Here is a 19631-nt window from a genome sequence, read left to right as displayed (position 1 = left end):
AGATCAAACCTAGCCATTATCCTTATAATATTAAGAGTATATCCAACATCCTGTAAGCTAAATTTACTAGGAATTTATGACTTAGCAAGAGTCGATACTGCACGAGGGTGGGGGAACCCACTCCTGGAGCCTTATCACAAGGAGCCAAATATGTTCCCCCATAGGATTTTAAACTGGGTGAAGGGGATAACATCTCATTGTGTCAACCATTTGGTCATCCCTAGATGAGACCATCGTACTATTTTCTCACATTCAATATTCAATAAAATATAATTTTAGGGGGATACCTTTTCGAAGACATGCCTAGTAAGCCCAAGAATTGATAAATTTTGTAGTGAGATTTCTCCTAATGACTACTGAATTTGTTGTTTTTTCTCACATTTAGTATTTAATAAAATATAATTTTAGGGGGATACCTTTTCGAAGACATGCCTAGTAAGCCTAAGAATTGATAATTTTTGTAGTGAGATTTCTCCTAATGACTACTGAATTTGTTGTTTTTCATGTTCTTCTTCTTACTCCTTATTTTCATTTTGTTGCAACGACGACTAATTATTTTCAATAATGCTTTATTCTAATAGAGGTTGATTTTCTAATTTTTCTTAAATTTTGATTCTTCCATACCTTTACCTTTTTCAGTGATTTTGAAAATTTATTCTCCATTAAAAAGAACATCCCTACTCCTAATAACTCCCAATTTTAGAGGATCCCAATTCCACCACCAATAAGCTAACTAGTTATTAACAAATCCTAAGAAAAACAAATCCTAAGAAAATGCATTTCGATGACCTTTCATCCAACTTAAACCTCTGTCCATAAAAATATATTAGGTTTATAGGGTCTGTAGCAGATTGTTTCTATCTTAGAAGCAATATGTCGGAACCTCTGCAAGAGCAGTTTTGTAATGCCTAGGCGCGGTGGCGACAGTTTTGTTATGAAACCAAATCTTGTTAGTCGGTCTCCAGTGTTGATCACGACGAAATCAAGAAGTTCGCTAATGTTCTCTATTTTGATGATGGGAATGTTCATCCCAGCAGCCTCGTTTTGGCGATCAACGTGAAACCTCGATCGGTTGTGAAATCCTTCAGATTTTGTGGCATAGCTTGCCAAATTGTTTAAATTTATACACGTGCCATTAAACCGGTTAGTTCTGGCATCGAACTGCTAGGCAACGAGCTCATCCAAACCCACATGGGGCTTCCAGCTGAATGGAGTAAAAACAACCCTCCGCAAGTGCATTCGATGTAAGTACAAACCGTTTCAACCAAAAAAACACACAATGGGAATGACAACAAAGGAGCGTTCACCTGGCTAGATTTCCAAGGATTGATCGACCGGCAGATAAAATAGCATAGGTTGTAGCCAATCAAACGGATTTTCTTGCCACAAGAAAACACTGGAGGCAGTCCCTCGATACAAAATAAGTGCGAGTTGGCAACAAGATTGGTAAAGGAAACGCCGTTCATTTTTAACCATTGGACCTTTTTAATATGACGGGCTAGCATTTAAGCGTCCATCCGATCAGTGATCAAATTTGAACGGTAGGTCTTAATTTCATTTAGAAGGGCACATATTCAGGTCGCACTTCTATAATGAAAAGCATAAAAAAAAAGAGCAATTCAATTGACAACATTGAATTATTTTCAAATTTCTTTTTATTTTTTCACAGGGAAATGGTGGAACAACAACCCCATGGATGTTGTATATAAGGCAGGTCTGATATGAGCCACAGGAAAATGGTGGAACAACAACCCCATGGATGTTGTATATAAGGCAGGTCTGATACGAGCCAACTAATATATCGAATGCATTTACCATTAATGGATAAAAAGGAGACCTATATTCATGCTCCAGTTTAGATAAGGATTAATTTTGTAGGAAATTTTTGTGACCAAAACGTTCAAGCCAATATACAAGTAGCTCAATCAAATTTAAGTTTATTGCATGAACGAAAAAATTTAGTAGAATTCTAAACAGGTTTAGGATTCAACAAACGAATGTACAAATGTTTATATGTTTTTGGTATCTCCTTTTTTAATATGAAAACATACCAGGAATTGGGAATCCACAAACAAATCAAATCCAGTATGTTAGGAAGCTTGTTGAATGCGCTCCTCTCCAAGCATAAATCGTGCTTAAACCTTGCTTGAAAGTCGTTTGATGAATGATGAATCTATGCTCCTCTCCAACTTAAATCGTCATCAAACCTTGCTTTAGGCAACCTTCAAGCACAACCCAGTGAAATTACAGACCTAATACATGGCCCATATTGACATCTAGTCGCTCTCAATTGAAACTACCAAATGTAATGGTATCAAGGGGTAGTTGTGACATAATAATTAATAAGAACTTCTATCATATGCACAATTAAAAAAAACAACTCGAAAAGAAACTGTTGTTTTTGAAATGGGAACAACTGCCAAATGTAATGGTATCAAAAGGTAATTGTGACATAATAATTAACTAGCATTTGCATCAGATGTTGCAAAGGAAACGCCGTAAGGCATAAATTGAAGAACACAAATACAACACAAGATTACTTTGATAAATAATAAAAATATATTGACCACTCAAATCAATGCCCCATTAACTGGAACCACTTAGTAGACATATCTATCAACATTAGGATTATACACAATGATCAAGAAATTTCCCATATACAAACAACACCTTCCACAACAACCTTTTGTCACGTCTACATTTTAAAAAATGCCTTGGAACATGATTGGAATCTCCCATATTGTATTTTTCATTATGCAGATAAATCTTCCCTATTGCTATTTTCATCATGAATATTGTTAGTTCATTGTTGTAAAGTGGTAGTGTGTTAAAATATACAAACAACACGTTCCACAACAACCTTTTGTCACATCCACATTTTAAAAAATGCCTTGGAACGTGATTGGAATCTCCCATATTGCCTTTTTCATTACGCAGAAAATCCTTCGATCAAGTCTTGTGTAATGTGCAAGACTAATCTTTGTGGGGAAGTCACCGTTGTACACTATGATCCTTTAGAGCCTTTCAGGATTTTAGACTCTCTTTCAAAATGTTGGTATTTATATCGGGGCCTACCTTCTAAAGAGTGGTTGTTACCGACGGAGTCACAGATGAGGCTTTATTTAATGAGCAAGGAATATTTTCCCTCGTACTCCAACTTTAGAGTACAAGACACTAAAAAAATTATGCAGCTGAAAGTGATCCATCTTCAAGATATTTTTCCTGTCAGTTACGAACAAAATGTTTAAAACCTCAGTTCTGCGAAGAACTCTGTTAAGCTGGAATGTTAGAGTTTGCCTTGTATTTGACAAGAGCTTGAGAAAAACTTCGCAGAGGAAATCGTTCAATAGGAGGGTTTCCTTTTCCCTTTTTCAGTTATATTTGTGATCATGAGTTTCCATTAACCCACAAGTTTCTTCGGATCAAGGTCTGATCCGTGAGTATTGAAAACTGTTTTCAGCACAAATTCACCTTAACATAAGCAGGTTTCAGTCTTTTAACATACATCTCATAAGTCCTGACTAATGAGACAACCGACTAGGCTAAACTGCTGAAACCTATGTGATTCCATTCTAACTAACTTGAATGCATGCTGAGACGAATTGATTCAAGGTAAAATATTTGCAAAAACAATAGTTCCCAGAAGAAAACGTTTCAAACATGTTGAAGAAAATAAATATGAAGAGATCGAAAAAACATAACTAATTCATATTGAAACGCCTGTCTGCTTAAAGTATTGCTTGCAAAGAAAAACCGAAGATGATTCGTCCTTTTAACTAAAAAGGAAAAATTCCTCCATTTGCTCATACAATGCAAATGTACCTATACTGTTTGTTGAGAAATTGCTGCCATCCATGCTCTAAATGCCTTTAAAGAAGATAATCTTGGGGAGCAAATAAACAATAGCAGGGATATATGCCTTCAAGATTAAAATTGATGAACAGGAAGATTGCACCGAGAGTCTTATTCTTTCTGGTGAAACACATCAGAGTGAATCTATTCCATTCACTCAAGTCGACTGGAGGAGGCCATGCCCTTGGTTCGATTCTCACAACAGAGGAATCCACTTTAGGGCATGGCGTAAAATGCCTCTTGCTCACATCCATAAGGAGCTTGGTACTGGCCAGAAGATCCACATTGACAGCCAAGCAATTGAAAAGGGAATCACCAGGCTTTGCCACGAGGCGGTGGCCAAATTCCTTCTGAAGCATGAGGGTGGCACTTCGAAACTTGGGCATGGTGGACAAAAGCTTGAAGATGAGCGGAGATGATATCTGGTAAGGTATATTGGCTACACATATGTCAAAAGTTGGCAAGTTTGTTCGTAGTATGTCCCCTCGCACCAACTGTCCATAACAGAAAAGAAAAAGGAGATAGTCATATTAGAGAAGAGCAACTTTGATTTATCGTAATCCCAAAAATTAATAAGGTATCACCAAATACAGCAATCACAAGGAACAAAAAAGGAATTGCAAGAGACAATTACGAAGACATCACAAGGGAACCTGCAAAGCACATAGCTTAGGCTAACTTTGCAGTAAACAGAATCTCTTTCCAGTGCATTTTCCTTGTAAATCTGGCAGAAATTTTGCCAGAATCTTGGAATTATAGGTTTGAATTGCATAAATTTAATATTGAGGTGCCCAATTGGACATAAGGGGGTAGGGAATCCATCTGCAACATCAAATTTGCAAAAAGAAGAAGTGTTTTATTGCCAAAATTGGCATTTTTCATTGCCAGACAGAAAGTGCAGTACGTTACAAGATTATGGCTTCCCAAAGCACACAGGTACTTCTAAGCATCATTAGATTGGAGAAAGGTAGTAACTGAAGAAAAGAAGGCTGCTATCACATAAGCATGAAGACTTCACCCTAAACCCAGTTTTCAGATTGGCAAAGATTTGAAAAAGTTTTAATGTATGTGGTATTTCACAAATAAACCTTCTTCACTATTGTTGTCAATGTAGGATTTTTTTTTGGTTGATGTTTCCAGTTTACAAATGCAGCAAGCGCACCCTTCTCCATTATGGGATTATCACGATGAACTGAAGTCACGTCATGCAAAAAGCATGCCCATTTCCATTATGTGAATATCAAAACGAACTATAGCAGGCTGACAATAGATATTCGAAAACATATGTCTCAGTGATTGTGGCAGAAGACCTACACCTTGCCCCATCCACATGGAGCCGGAGCCTGAGCCGTTGCTTACACAGGTGCATAGAAGCAACAACTCATGAAGGGAAAACATGTCTCTGAGGATTTGAAACTTGGGGTGGGCATGAAGAGTCACAATCCATGTGGAATTGACATATTGTTAATGAGGTAAATAAGGTGAATGAATGTAAAAACAAGATGCAAAGGAAATTGGAACTCACCTCCAATCTCTGAGCCATTTCGGTCCCCTTTATGCGTTTGTGAACTACTTCGATCATCCGGGGATCGATCTCGACTGCGATGACTCTGTGGGCGGCCTGCAGCAACTCTAGGGTTAGATTTCCAGTACCCGAGCCGATTTCCAGGACGGTATCGCTTTCTCTCATGTCCGCTTTCTCAACGATGGATTTGAGAACACCGGGATTTGTGAGAATGTGGGATTTGTGAGAATGTGCTGCCTGCTCAGTACATCCTTGGCATCAATCAACTCCACCCATAGACAGTACAAGAAAAGCCCGCCAACAGGGTTAGTGGGACACATGTAGCACTAGAGAGCCCGGTTCAGCTGCCCTGATGAAACTATTCGATCCGCCAAATGAAACGCCCAAACCGTTTGGGCAACCCTTTTGAATCAACGATCAACGGCTGAAATTGTTGCAATCGTCTAACATATAATCGTGTGGCTTACACGATGATGGGTAAGTAGAGAGGGGAGTTGATTTCAGAGGGAAACGCCTTACGTCGTAATAAGAACTTGCATCATATGCACAATTAGAAAAAACAACTCAAAAGGAAACTGTTGTTTTTCAAATGGGAGTTTCTAAAATGGGACTTAAGTTTTAACATGAAAAGAAATTTACAAATTCAACATTCCTAAAATTCTAATTTTTTCATTCCTAAAATTCTAATTTCAGGAAAAATGAAATTTAAAAAAAAATTGACAATTTGATAGCACTTCTTAAAATTTTTTAAGATATTATTCCAATTTTTTTTTTAAATGACAAAAATCAATTTTTAATTTTTTTTGACTGGTAAAATTTTCTTCTTACTTCTCTGACTTGCCAAAGACCCTTTGAAGGGCTCTGACGTGTTCAATTTTGATCCCTGCATCCGATGGGAAGAGGGAAAATCTGACAGTTTCCATCCCAGTGGAAATGGGGTCGACCTACGGTTAAATTGACCAAAATAAAACGAACGTCGGGGTTAACGTAACCTAACCTGCTTTATTGACGGTTAAGACTCGGATTTCAAAAAAATTCTTTCCTGCATAAATTTCCGAGACCTTATCCGGTATGAGTCATTTATTTGGGTCGTATTTACTCTCGAACGAGCTAGCACGATGCGTAGCTAAAACATTAATTAATTCAATATCTCGACACCCCTGTTGATGTGGAAGACATTGTTTCAATGCAAATTTATATACATTTCTGTTTTGTGGGCCTAGTCTAACGTGACTGCTTCTTTGCACTATGGAAATTGTGGTTATATTTTAAAAAAATTTGGTTGGAATTTTTGTAAATCAAAAAATGGTTAAATTTCATAATTTGAGGTGTTTTAGAAGTTTTTGATGGTGTTGAATCTATTTTCACCATAAAAATAAAAACATGATTCGAACACTGTTTTTACAAAAAAAAATTTGCCTAGATTTCAAGGGAGTTGTCTTTAAAGAGACTTTTTGGAAGCTTTTCTGGTCAAAATCCGGCAGCAATTTATTGAAATTGCAAGTTTGATAGCTAATTTTTGCACAATCAAAGCGTCCCAAGGGTTTTTCACGGTGCTGAATCCAAATATGCAGTTGAAAATCCATTTTAAATAATACAAATCAAAATTTAACCTCAATTTTTTCTGCCGGATTCCGTCACCAAAATCTCAAAAAAATCACACTAAATCTGATTCCAACTACTTTTAACCATCGGAACAATTCCCCACCTGTAAACTATTCTATTTTTATTTTTCACCTTTAATAATTTCTTTATTTTTTAAATAGTAACTCCTAACTAAAGTTTATCATATCAGTGTCATCCACCGTCTTAATCAATAAATTTTTTTTTTAGAATTTCAAAATTTTTAAAATATACGCATTTAAATAAGATTATTAATAATTTTAAATTCTGAAAATTTCACTTATACTATATAGAATTTGCCAAAATACTAATAATGTTAATAATATAATTTTGGGAGCTAATAGAGTAAAGAAATGTCGTTTACGTATAAGAATGAAAGTAGAGTTGTGAAAATGTAAAATGATGGAAAATATATTTTACATTTTAAATTATAAATAGATAAATTTATGAGATATTAAGAAATACTAAGAGAATTATATGCTATATATTATAAATAAAACAAAACTGACGAAATATGCTATGGGATAAATCCAGTCATAATTCAATAACATAATTCATCTTCAGCGTAGCGTCAACTGCAAGTAAGGTCGCCCCATTTCATTGAGGATTTAACTAAAATCTGGCCACTAGGTTTGTAATATTTCCGTTGTTCTTTTCATGGGGGATTTAGCTCAGATGGGGAAATCGAGGTTGCAATATTCCCAACTTTGCAATTTGGGTATTTCAGAACTGCATAATGGTTTGTGAATCAGAATTTCTGAATTGTAAATAGGTTAACATTGCAATTTGAGTATTTCAAAACTGCATGATGGTTTGTGAATCAGAATTTTTGAATTGCAATTTAAACTATAAATTGGTCAAATTACTGAAATTTTTGTTTGCGGAAATGTAATTAAATTTGTCCATTATATTTTATAAATACCAAATTGGTGTATGAGACCTTTGTTTGTAGGAGAAGGGACCTACATCCGCGCAGCCACTGCCAAGTCTACAAAAAACATACATACTCTACCCCTCTAATTTTGAATCTATGACCTCAAGGAGATTTACACCCACTCAAACTATATTTATATATATATTTAAGAAAAAACTATATTTATATATATATATATATACCCATTAGTAAAACTTTCCCCATCTTCTACGGGCAATGTGGCTGCCCAAAACCTAGAACAAATTGAGAGTGGCTGCTGTTGGAATTCAGGCGCAGGTCCACAACGTGGAATTCTCAACAGAAAACTACGTGTGCTTGACTAAGTGACTTCAATTTAAGCTATGCTCAATGAACTTAATAATTAGCACACGTGTCACGGAGACAAAACAAAAGTTTAAAGCCCGTCTAGCTCAGTTGGTAGAGCGCAAGGCTCTTAACCTTGTGGTCGTGGGTTCGAGCCCCACGGTGGGCGTTGTTGTTAACTTTTGAAACCCATGTGTGTGTCTCTTATTCTCAAACTCCTATTTTGGCAAAATACAGAACAAGCATCGCCAAGTTTAGCACAATTGAAACCCATGTATGAGAGTGTTGTCGACCATCAAGTTCCTCTTTGCGAAAAATACAAACAGGCAACGCCCAGTTTAGCACAAAATGAGCATCCCAGATTGTGGGTTGGACTTGGAACCCACGGCAGGCGGGTGTGGTTGAGTACAGAACAAGCATCGCCAAGTTTAGCGCAAAACAAGCATCCGGGTCATGGGCTTGAAACACAAGCATCGCCAAGTTTAGCGCAAAACAAGCATCCGGGTCATGGGCTTGAAACACAAGCATCGCCAAGTTTAGCATAAAACAAGCATCCAGGTCATGGGCTTGAAACCCATGTATGCGAGTGTTGTTGACCTTCCAGTCCCTCTTTGAGAAAAATACAAACAAGCATCGCCCAGTTTAGCACAAAATGAGCATCCCAGATCGTGGGTTGGAACCGGTTGACTATCAAGCACTTTTTTGGGCAAAAAAATGAAACCAAAATTTTTAAGTTTGGCCGTTGTAAATTTTTGGGCACTTTGAGTTTGAACTTTGTAATTTACATTTTTCAAAAATTCGGTTAGATTTTGACAAAAATCATGTTAAAAAATATTTATAATTTCTATAGGTAAATTTGTGGCCTCTGTAAACTACTTTGTTAAATACATAATGCAAATATTATAATTTCTATTATTTTTAGGCAAATTTGTGGTCTCTGTAAACTACTTTGTTAAATACATAATGCAATAAATATTTTTTCACCTAAAAGTTTTCCATCAATGAAATGTGCAAGAAAATATGCTATAAAAATTATATTAAATATAAAATAATCAAAAGTTAGGTTATTAAAAATTCTAATCGCGGTATTATTCATGAAAATTAGGAGTATCAAGGAAATTGCACACAAAGCTATCCCCATACTAGGTCATCACAAGTCATGCAACCTTTTAAATCCAACTTAACTAGGTTCTAAAGTACAAAAACAATTTTTCTATGTAGCATGCAAAAAAACAATGCAAGTTCTATAAGTATTGAGTTGCATGGCATAATAATTGACATCCATATGTGACACAAATCCTCTAAGACGTTTTTGTCACAAGAAAACACCCAACCTATGGCATGCCTCATCAAACCCATACCATCTACAATTAGCACCACAACTTTGATATTAATACATGAGACAAACCCTTCAGTAAGTAGTAGCCATGAGTAAACACCTAGGTTAAAACATGGGGCATAAGCCCTTACCATTCACAAGAAGCACCATCATTATCAAATCTCTTTTTCTAATCTTGTTGATATTGAAATTGAAATTAATTTATTTTTCTAATACTCTTGATATTGTAATTGAAATTAATTATAGTACTGATCCCTCTATGGACATGTAAATATAAACTGGAAAAGACTCTAAAGCAATGTAGTTATATTTAATTACCAGTTGATAATGCAATGAAACTTGGTATAATGAAAATCATGTGAAACAAAATTTGTCAAATGCATGATTCACAAAGTCTTTACCATTAGAAATTCTTGAGAGGCTTAGTTCAAAGTCTTTGCATTTAACAATTTTTAAGATAACAATTCTTATAATCTTAAGAGGCTTTCATTATCACTTTCAAAATTTTCCAATCATTTGATGATTGTTGGGTATTTTCCCTATTCATTCGTTGATGACTATTGGGTATCTCTCGTCCATTGTAGTGTATTGAATGATGACTTTTGAAAAGCCAGTGATTTTCAAAAATGTAATTTCATCAACATAATAATAAAATGATGAAAGCTTCAATGGAATATAATAAAATGATGAAAGTTTCAATGGAAAATAAGAGTAAAATTTTTATTAAATATTGAGTATAAATTCTTGTTTCCTAAAATGGTTAGTGATCACCCTATATTATTAAGGTTGGAAAGTTCATTTTTAGGCTTTGAAACTATATTGAATTTTTACTTAATATAATAAGCATAAAATTTATATGTAATATTAAATAGTAAAGAGGGATTTTTAATTTTTAAAACAAAATTGATTTATATAAAGTAATTATTTTAGTTTTTTTTTTTTTTAAATATTTTTGGTTTAATTTTACTCAAAATTTAGTAGAGATTTGTTGGACTGGTTGGTTTAAGTGATATAGTTTACACAATCAAAATATTTTGAAATTTTTTAACACACTTAAAATTCATTTTTATATTCAAAATATAATTTAAACTACAAAATTTTACAATTTTACCAATCATTATATTACTAAATTCTAAAAAAGAAATAACACCAAAAAAAAAAAAAATAATTAATATTAATAAAAATTAATTATATATTTAATTTTAATATAATATTATATTTATTTTAATCTAAATTTTTCTTATACCTTTATATAATATATTTATTCGATATAATTTTCTCATAAGTTTGATCTTAGCCAAGATATCCTAACTCATTAGAACTCTATATGTATAAATCATATTTCTCAAATTATAATGAATCTAAAATTTAATTAAATATAATTCCAAATGACATTAATTTCTTTAACTAAAAGTAATGAATTAGCCTACAATAACAGTCAGAAATAATTATCCTTAGAACAATTACAATAAAATTTTCACTTAGGTTAAAAAAACATATTATAAGAAAAAAGCTCTCGAATAATTGTGAGAATGATATTTCTAGCCTAAGGAATGATGGTAATATCCTTTTAATAGGTGACTTTAATGCTCGAACTTCAAAAAACCAAGCTATTATTCTAAGCAATCATTCCAACACTAATCCTCTTTGGTTAGATGAAGACGCTACTCTGGTTAGCAGGTACAAAAGGAACTCTGAAGATCTCAGGGAAAATTTGTTTGGGTCGGAGCTAGTCAAGCTCTGTAGTGCTCAGGATCTCATAATTTGCAATGGTCTAAAGAAGTGGCCCAATTCTAGCAAGATGACCTGCATCCATGGACTTGGTAGCAGCGTGGTAGACTACATTATTTCCGATCTCCCATTATACAACGAAATAATAAATTTTGACATCTTAAACGACCACGAACCTGACTCATGCATAGAGTTCCCATAGAAAATAATACTTATAGCCAAAAGAACTTAATATTTGATAGAAATAAAAATGATCTCTTTCTAAATGAATTAAAAACTAATTTGCTTCCTTTATCTAATAGAGACAACATAGCAGACCTCTATCATAATTTTACTACAACCCTCTCATATTCTATTAACAAGTTCTCAATTGAAGTTTCAAATAATAAAAGAAATAGCAAAACCAATCCATGGTATGACAAAGATTGTAAAAGTGCAAGGAGAGCAATTAAGGAAGCTGTTGATGAATCTCTTAAAATGGACAAGATAAAAATATACAAAGCCCTAACTAAAAGGAAAAAGAGGCAGTACATCCGTCAAAAACAGGAGAATCTCTTACTCCTAAGAAATTTTGGAGGTAGATTATAACTAGGAAGACTAAGGAGGATAATAAAATTGCTCTTCACGATTGGAATTCCTATCTTAAAAATCTTTATGAGTCTCCAAATGTCATGGATAATTTGGAAACCCTTCTCACAACGAAAGAAGTTTTCTCTTTAGAAGACATTAAGTTTGGGGTTAATCGCCTTGCTAATGGGAAAGCTAAGGACATTGAAGGTTACCAAGCGGAAATCTTAAAAATTGGAGTTCCTGTCCTCATCCCCCACATCCACAAGCTTTTCAATCAAGCATTCAAGCAAGGGTTCCCTAAACCTTGGACTGAGAGCCTCATTATCCCTATTTTTAAAAGTGGGGATACAAATAACCCCTCTAATTATAGAACAATTATGATCAGCCCTCTCTTAGCCAAGTTATATGGTAGTATTTTGGAAAAGAAGTTAAGCATATGGCTTGAAAGTGAAGGTAAGCGGGCTAAAGGGCAAGCAGGTTTCAGAAGGCATCACTCAACAATAGACCACCTTGTTACGCTTAGGATCATTGCGGAGGAATGTCGTAATGAGAAATCCAATTTATTTTGTTGCTTTGTGGACTTTAGAAAGACTTTCGATACGGTTCCTAGATACAACCTTTGAAATAGATTAGAAGAGATAAAGGTTCCTCTCGAGTTGAGAGCTGCCGCTATAAGGTTATACGAGAATGTAATTGCCAAGCTAAAGAGCAATGAAGGGTGGTCCGAATATATTAAGTGTAACATCGGAGTTAAACAAGGTTGCCCCCTCTCCCCTACCCTATTTGGCATTTACATTGATAAGCTCGAAGGCTATTTAGAGGAAGCAGGATGTGATGGCACGATCTTAGCTGGGATAGTCGTCATCCTTCTTCTTTATGCTGACGATATTGTTCTTTTGGCAAGGTGCCCATCTGATCTTAATAAGCAACTTAGGCTTCTTAAGGATTTCTGCTCTACCATGGGTATGACTGTTAACACTGACAAAACAAAAGTTATGATTATCAAATCCAAGAAGGACACTTATGCTAATTTTATGTATGACAATAATAACTTGGAGGAAGTGTATTCTTACAAGTACCTAGGAATTGATATTCATCACAAGCTCAACTGGAACCATAGCATTGAGAAAAGGATTAATGGGGGGTGGAAAGCTTACTTTGGTCTTGAAAATAATTGTAAAATAGCAAACCTTGTAATGTGGGATAAAAAGAAGTTCCTCTTTGAAACTTTAGTCACTCTTGTTATCTTATATGGCTGTGAGGTTTGGGGTTGCAACATCTCCAGAGAATCATGGAGAAAGATTGAGCAAATCCAGAAGCGTTTTATAACTTATAACCTGAAAATTAAAAGTAATACACCCTATCCTATTCTCCTTATAGAAGCAGGTCTTTCCCCTATTGAGAGCGTAGCTATGCTTAGGTTTCTGTTGTACAAGCACAAAATCAGTAACATAGACGATCATAGGCTTCCTAAGCTAGCTTTAAATTCTAGCCAAAACCACCTAAGGCTCAATCGAGGGTGGCATAAAGACACAAGGGCCTGGTTAAACTATTGGGAGATCAACGAAAATGATGCATTGCAAAACATAAATAACATTAAAGATATTGTTACTTCTAAGTTCAAAGAAAAAATGTGGTGTCAGAAAGACTTAGCGGCTAAAAGAAAATTAAGTTATTATAAGAAAGTCATCAACCCCACCCTAGAAGATCAAAAGTATCTCTCTATTTTAACTAGCTCAAAGAAGAAAATTAATATAGCAAAGATTAGAACGAATTCTCATGAGCTCCATAGTGAAACAGGTCGTTGGGCAGTTCCTAAAATGCCATGGACGGAAAGGATTTGCCATATATGTGAGAATAGGAACATCGAGGATGAAAACCACTTCCTCTTAGAATGCCCTGCGTATAACCACATTAGATCTCAGTTTCACAATCTTTGTTACAATACTGACCTTCCTAGCCTTTTACAATGTCAAAATTATAGTGAGCTCGGGAGGCTTCTCTCCAAGCTTTTTGAGCATAGGAATAAAATCTTAAATCAAAATAGATAATTTGTTTCTTTAGGTCCGATAGACCATTATTTGGTCTCAGCGGACGTTAATCATCATCATCATCATCATAAAAAAACCTTGGATATTTACCAACCAAACGTTTATTATGGGATATTATAATAGGGAAGATTATTCATTTATTTGAAAAGAATAAAATACATTTTAAAAATAAAAATTATAAAATTAATGTGAAAATAATAAAATATATTTTTTAGAATATAAAAATTTATAATATTTTATATAATTTAAAATTTAAATAGTATTTTTTTGAAAAGTATATTTTTTTTTATTATAAATTATAAATAACTAACAAGTAAGTTATTTATTTGTTGTAAAATTATATTAAAAAATAAAAAGGTTGTGTTTTTTATTTATTTATTTATAGGAAAATAATAAGATTAATTTGTACTTGTAAAAGTTGTGAATTAAATTAGTTGACTATAATTTATGGTTATCTTATTAGTTAAAATTATGAATATGAATTCAATTTAAGTCAAATTTTAAAGAATTAATTTAAATTAATTTTTTCAAAGAGGAAAGTCAAATTTAAAAGTCAAATCAAATTTAGAAAAACACCATGCATTACAATGTATCTTAGTGAATTAGTCAAGTGTTATGCATTATAATATAACTTAGTGGGTTAGTTCAAGTGCTTGAGTGTTTTGAGCTTTATGTAGGAGGTATTTGGTCCAATCTTTTAAGTTAGTTGTGACATCCCCTAGTAAGTTTTGTTACTTTATGTATGTGTGTAATAAATGATGATAGAGAACATTTGGATTGATTATTGTAAATACTCGATTTATAAAAGAAAGTTCAAGTGCTTGAGTGTTTTGAGCTTTATGTAGGAGGTATTTGGTTTTTGAGCTTTATGTGGAGGTATTTGGTCCAATCTTTTAAGTTAGTTGTGACATCCCCTAGTAAATTTTGTTACTTTATGTATGTGTGTAATAAATGATGATAGAGCCAAACATTTGGATTGATTATTGTAAATAATTGATTTATAAAAGAAATAACTAATTGAGGAAATTATGCACTTAGGTAAGACAATCGAGATAAGATTGTAAAGTCTTCATGATTAGAATATTTAAGATTCTAGATAAGATAAAGGGAGGGAGATAAAGTCCCTTAGAAACAACTCAGCGGGAGAAAAAGGATGAGACTAGTTGCTTTTAAAGCACCGTGGGTGAGAAAGGTGGGCTAAAGCCTAGGCGAGAAAGCAGTAAAGATTACAAAAGCGGGACATTACTGAATTGGAAACATTATCATAAAGAAGATTACAAAAGCGGGACATTACTGAATTGGAAACATTATCATAAAGAAGGAAATTAAATACCCATTGAAGAGATCAACAAGAGGTTGCTGATTCTCTAGAAATTTACAATTGAGATCAGGGGAGAACTGGAGGTAGTTTGTGGTTGGGAGGATAGTGTCTCCTAGTGCAGGTTTCTGTGCAGGCACAATTCTTTAGTTTGGCTTATGTTGTTTCATTTTATATACAAATTCAAATATGTAGACTTCTGTGCATCGTATGGTGATACCTTGATAGTTGTAGTCCTAAATACAAATGATAGATGGAAATTCACTAGTTGTAGAGTGGTATATAATGTATGGGTATAGGTCAATAATGGTAAATTAACATATTGGTTACTGATTTAATCCATTACTGTCGATACCGATGCAACTGTAGATTTCTATACTAGTTGTTGAGTTACACAATTACTGCAGATTCTAATATAATTGCAGATTAATATACTGGTTATTGAGTTAAATAACTATTGTAGTTCCATTTAGAGATAATAATATACATTTGCAATGTGGTGTAGCATGAAGCATATATTAGATCATAATTGGAATCACATGCAATAGGCTGTACGCGAAGGAAATAAAAATCAAGAACTAGTATGGGCATCGACTATGGAAGAAATGCACAAATATACACAAATCTGTAAAACTAAACACAGAAGGAAAAATTCTACAGATCTGAGTAGTAACCTTAGCATGCACATGGAATTACCTATTAGGAACCATGCAAACATTAGAAAGGAATACGAACAAAACACAACTTTAGGTTATAAATGAAACACATTTATAATTATAAGAACAATGTTAAATATGATCACATCGTAGGTTAGATGATCGATGTATAAGAATATCACCTTTACTTAATTAAAGAACATTTGTTGCGGTCAAGGATGATTAACTCCATACAAAAACTAGTCATGAGGGGAATATCGACTTCTGGGTCAAATGATTCAACTCCACGCAATTATACTTCATCAAACTTGAATTACAGTGCTGGAAACGAATGAAGAGAGAACTGCAAATCTAGGCAAAATGATCTAAAAACAAAAAGAGCTAATATACAGGAATAAATTAGTTGTAACTACTTGTTAACTCTGATATGTGTGTTTTCTTCATGCACAATAGCTAGATACCAACTGGGTTGTGCGTAAATGTTAAACATACAGCTAAAAACAATCATGTTAATTAAAATATAGTAGTAAGTCGATACATTACAAATTAGCATAAGCAAGCAGAAAGTTGTATAGGAGTCAACAACAATTAAACAAGTAAACAATACTTCAAAAGTTGAGTCGATAATAATATGCACCCGTTCGTAAATAAGGAAGAGACTGTTAGCTATGAGAGAGTGTATAGAAAAAGGTCAAAATCAGTTTAATTACAGATAAATAAGAAGCAATTTTTCTTTGACAACATAGGGAATCAAATTCATGCCAAATCCACAAGATATTGAGGAGTATCCATATATGTTTGTTATGACCAGTATCAAAAATATTACATCAAAGCAAATACAATGGAAACTCCAGAAATATTTCTTCCAGACTTCATAATCCATGAGGAGTATAACCTCTGCTCATATAATAAGGGCAAGGACATCAACACGAAATGTGTGAGAAGCACCATACGGTGTTATCTAGTCGCCAAGCAGTGTTGAGCTTAGTGGCAAGCCATGGGAGGTAGAATAACCAAGGTTTGAGCCACCATAATTCCCTTGTAAGACTGGGACACCAGAATGAGACCAGTTGACCGAGAGTGTAACTTACTCGGCCGCTGCCGTACACTAAAATATGACAAGAAAAACCTTGTCATAAGGAATTGAAAAATAAAATGATAAATTCATAACCATCATGGTGTGCCCAGAAAGGGCATAGGCGAACCTATTCAACCCCAGTATAATGACTACATAAGCAACCTTAACCGATGACTTGTACGAAACTATGGAAATGATCAAGGAAATTCTCTCTGAGTGACTGGGGTTATAACGGAACATACCTATAATGGGAGAGTCAATTCCCTTGCAGAGAAGTTGCAACCATTTCCATCAATGCAACTAGGAAACTGGGCATATCTCCTTCCACAAAAATTGGTATTGGGATCAAAAACATACAAAAGCAAAACACATATAGTCATTAAACCGGGGCTCAATAAAATTATAAACAAGAATGAGAGGAGATAAATTAGACGTAGAAAAAACAAATGAAAACCTGAGAATGTGCAGATTGGTAATGGAGATCATGGAACACGAAACCGTGGAGAGTTGGACCAACCAGGTGACGAGCATAACCACGATGTGGAGAAGCTCCTTTGTTCCAATAAACAGTAGTAAAACACTCAAATAAACAGAGATACCACCAACGAAAAAGGTAAATGCTGAAAGAAACTGAGATATTCTATCCCTGTGAGTGATAGTTGAGGATTTCTTTGCATTGTGGTTGACAGAAGGGTAAACTTGGAGGAAAATTGCGGAGGAGCCAAAGCATCGTGAAGGAGTCCAATTAAACTCAACAGTGAAATGCATTTGATAGGGTTTAGGGTTCGCAAATGCAAAGAAACCAAATCTGGACCCTCGATCTTGAGGGAGTCATCCCAACCGTCCATGTGCCAAACTCACACCCACCATGCATGCCCATGTGGGCCGATGGGCTTGGCCAAGCAACAGTGGTCCACGTAGTGGAGAGGTACGTGCTAGCAGGTGGGGAGGTAGTAGGTTAATGTGATAGGTTAAGGGAATTAAATATAGGTTAAGGTAAGGTATATTACATATGGTATTAGAGCCCACTAACACCACTGGGCCTCTAAATTTGGGAAGATTTTGTTTACAGAAAATTATTTTTCTGTGCTAATAATTTTGTTTTCTTTTTTACTAACAATGGTACAATAAAAATACTAAATTATCTTTGTGAAAATGTATTAAAAAACAAATTTAAATGGAGGAGGAAACCCCAGCCAACCATGGGGGCGCAAAATTATACATTGAGCTAGCGAGAGGGCTACCCCAGCCAGTGCTCAATTTCTGGAAGTCATTAAAAATTTGCAATAGGAATTGGCACAACTTAGGAATAGTAATGAGTGTTTTTGAAAACCGGTGACGAACAAGAGAAAATGATCAGGGGAATGAAAGAAAAATCTAGTGATAAAACTATGGAACTAGAAGTAGAGAAAACAGGGAAAGAAGCCAATGAGGCAAAACCTCTAGAAAGTGGGGGGGAGTCTGACAGAAGTTATCCACTAAACCAGAGGAAAAAGAAACAAGTGGAGCTACATGGAGAATTTCGAAAGATCAAACCCCCTACCTTTGATGGGGAAAAATAAGAAGATGCAGAATCGTGGCTGCTAAACATGACCAAATACTTCTAGGTATATGAATACGAGAGAAATTTGAAGGCCTGATTGGCTATTTACCAATTGCAAGGTAAGGCAGCTCTCTGGTGGGAGGAAGCTAAAGGAGTGCATTTTCTCGAAGAGAGGATTGTGTCATGGGAAGAATTCTAGAAGCGGTTTAAAAAATGGTACTTAAGCGAACAATATTATGATGATCGAGCTAAGGAATTTCATGAAATTAGGTTGGGACAACTCTCAATGGATGAATTTGTTGCAAAATTCACCAACTTGTTGTGATATGTACCCTACATTAAAGAAGAAAAATATAAGGTACAACGTTCCCTGAACTATCTTCTCACCATGTATAGGGAGCGGATCGGGTTTGATAACCTGAAGGCCATGGAAGAGGTAGCTAAAAAAGCTCGAATGTCTTATCAATAGTTTCAGAATAAAGGGGAAAACTTGAGGGCTTGGTCAACCAAGGATGGAAGTAAAATTTATGTTGGCACAATACGACAGAAACCAACATTACTGAATTTTTTTGGCAAAGATAATATGCAGAAAACGCTTAATAAAGGAAATACCAATCCCCTAGCATAGTCCCAAGTGGGATCAAGGACAATGAACGATATTGCATAAAGTATTCCGAGGATAAGTGCCACATTAGAAGACATACAAGCATAACATCAATCAATAATGACTGAAATTGAATATATTCTCCTCAACTAGCATGTTTATGTTTTAATTGACCCCAAGGCTAGCTTGAGCTATCTCAGAGCCCATATAGTAGAAAAATGCTCTCTTAAAACTAAAAAATCTAAAAATGCGTGGTTAGTACAACTGGCCATGGGTACTAAACAAAGGGTAACTAATCAAGTAAAACAATTCCCTTTAGATTTACATGAATATGAAACTGCAGTAAATCTTAATGTTCTTCCCCTAGGATCTTACGATATTTTAATAGCCATGGACTAGTTTGAGAAGAAGGGAGCAGTGATAAATTGTTTAACAAATATAGTAAGTGGTGTAGGATAGCATGGGTAGAACCAGATTATATACAGGGGGCTTAAGCCAGTATCC

General features: G+C 34.6%; 1 non-coding gene and 1 pseudogene across 1 annotated transcript; one reads left to right on the top strand and one right to left on the bottom strand.

The window, feature by feature from the left end:
* Positions 1–3851: 3851 nt before the first annotated feature.
* LOC149256138 (uncharacterized) overlaps positions 3852–19631 on the bottom strand; it is a 34096-nt pseudogene continuing 18316 nt past the window's right edge.
* Positions 8334–8406, top strand: TRNAK-CUU (transfer RNA lysine (anticodon CUU)). Its single transcript has one exon. It is a non-coding gene; the product is annotated as a tRNA-Lys (tRNA).

The sequence above is a fragment of the Pinus tabuliformis genome, chromosome 7, assembly GCF_031772625.1.
Source record: "Pinus tabuliformis cultivar Carrire ecotype Pingquan chromosome 7, CPIR1, whole genome shotgun sequence".
In the NCBI taxonomy this organism is placed as follows: domain Eukaryota; kingdom Viridiplantae; phylum Streptophyta; class Pinopsida; order Pinales; family Pinaceae; genus Pinus; species Pinus tabuliformis.
This window is presented reverse-complemented; position numbering and strand designations above follow the sequence as displayed.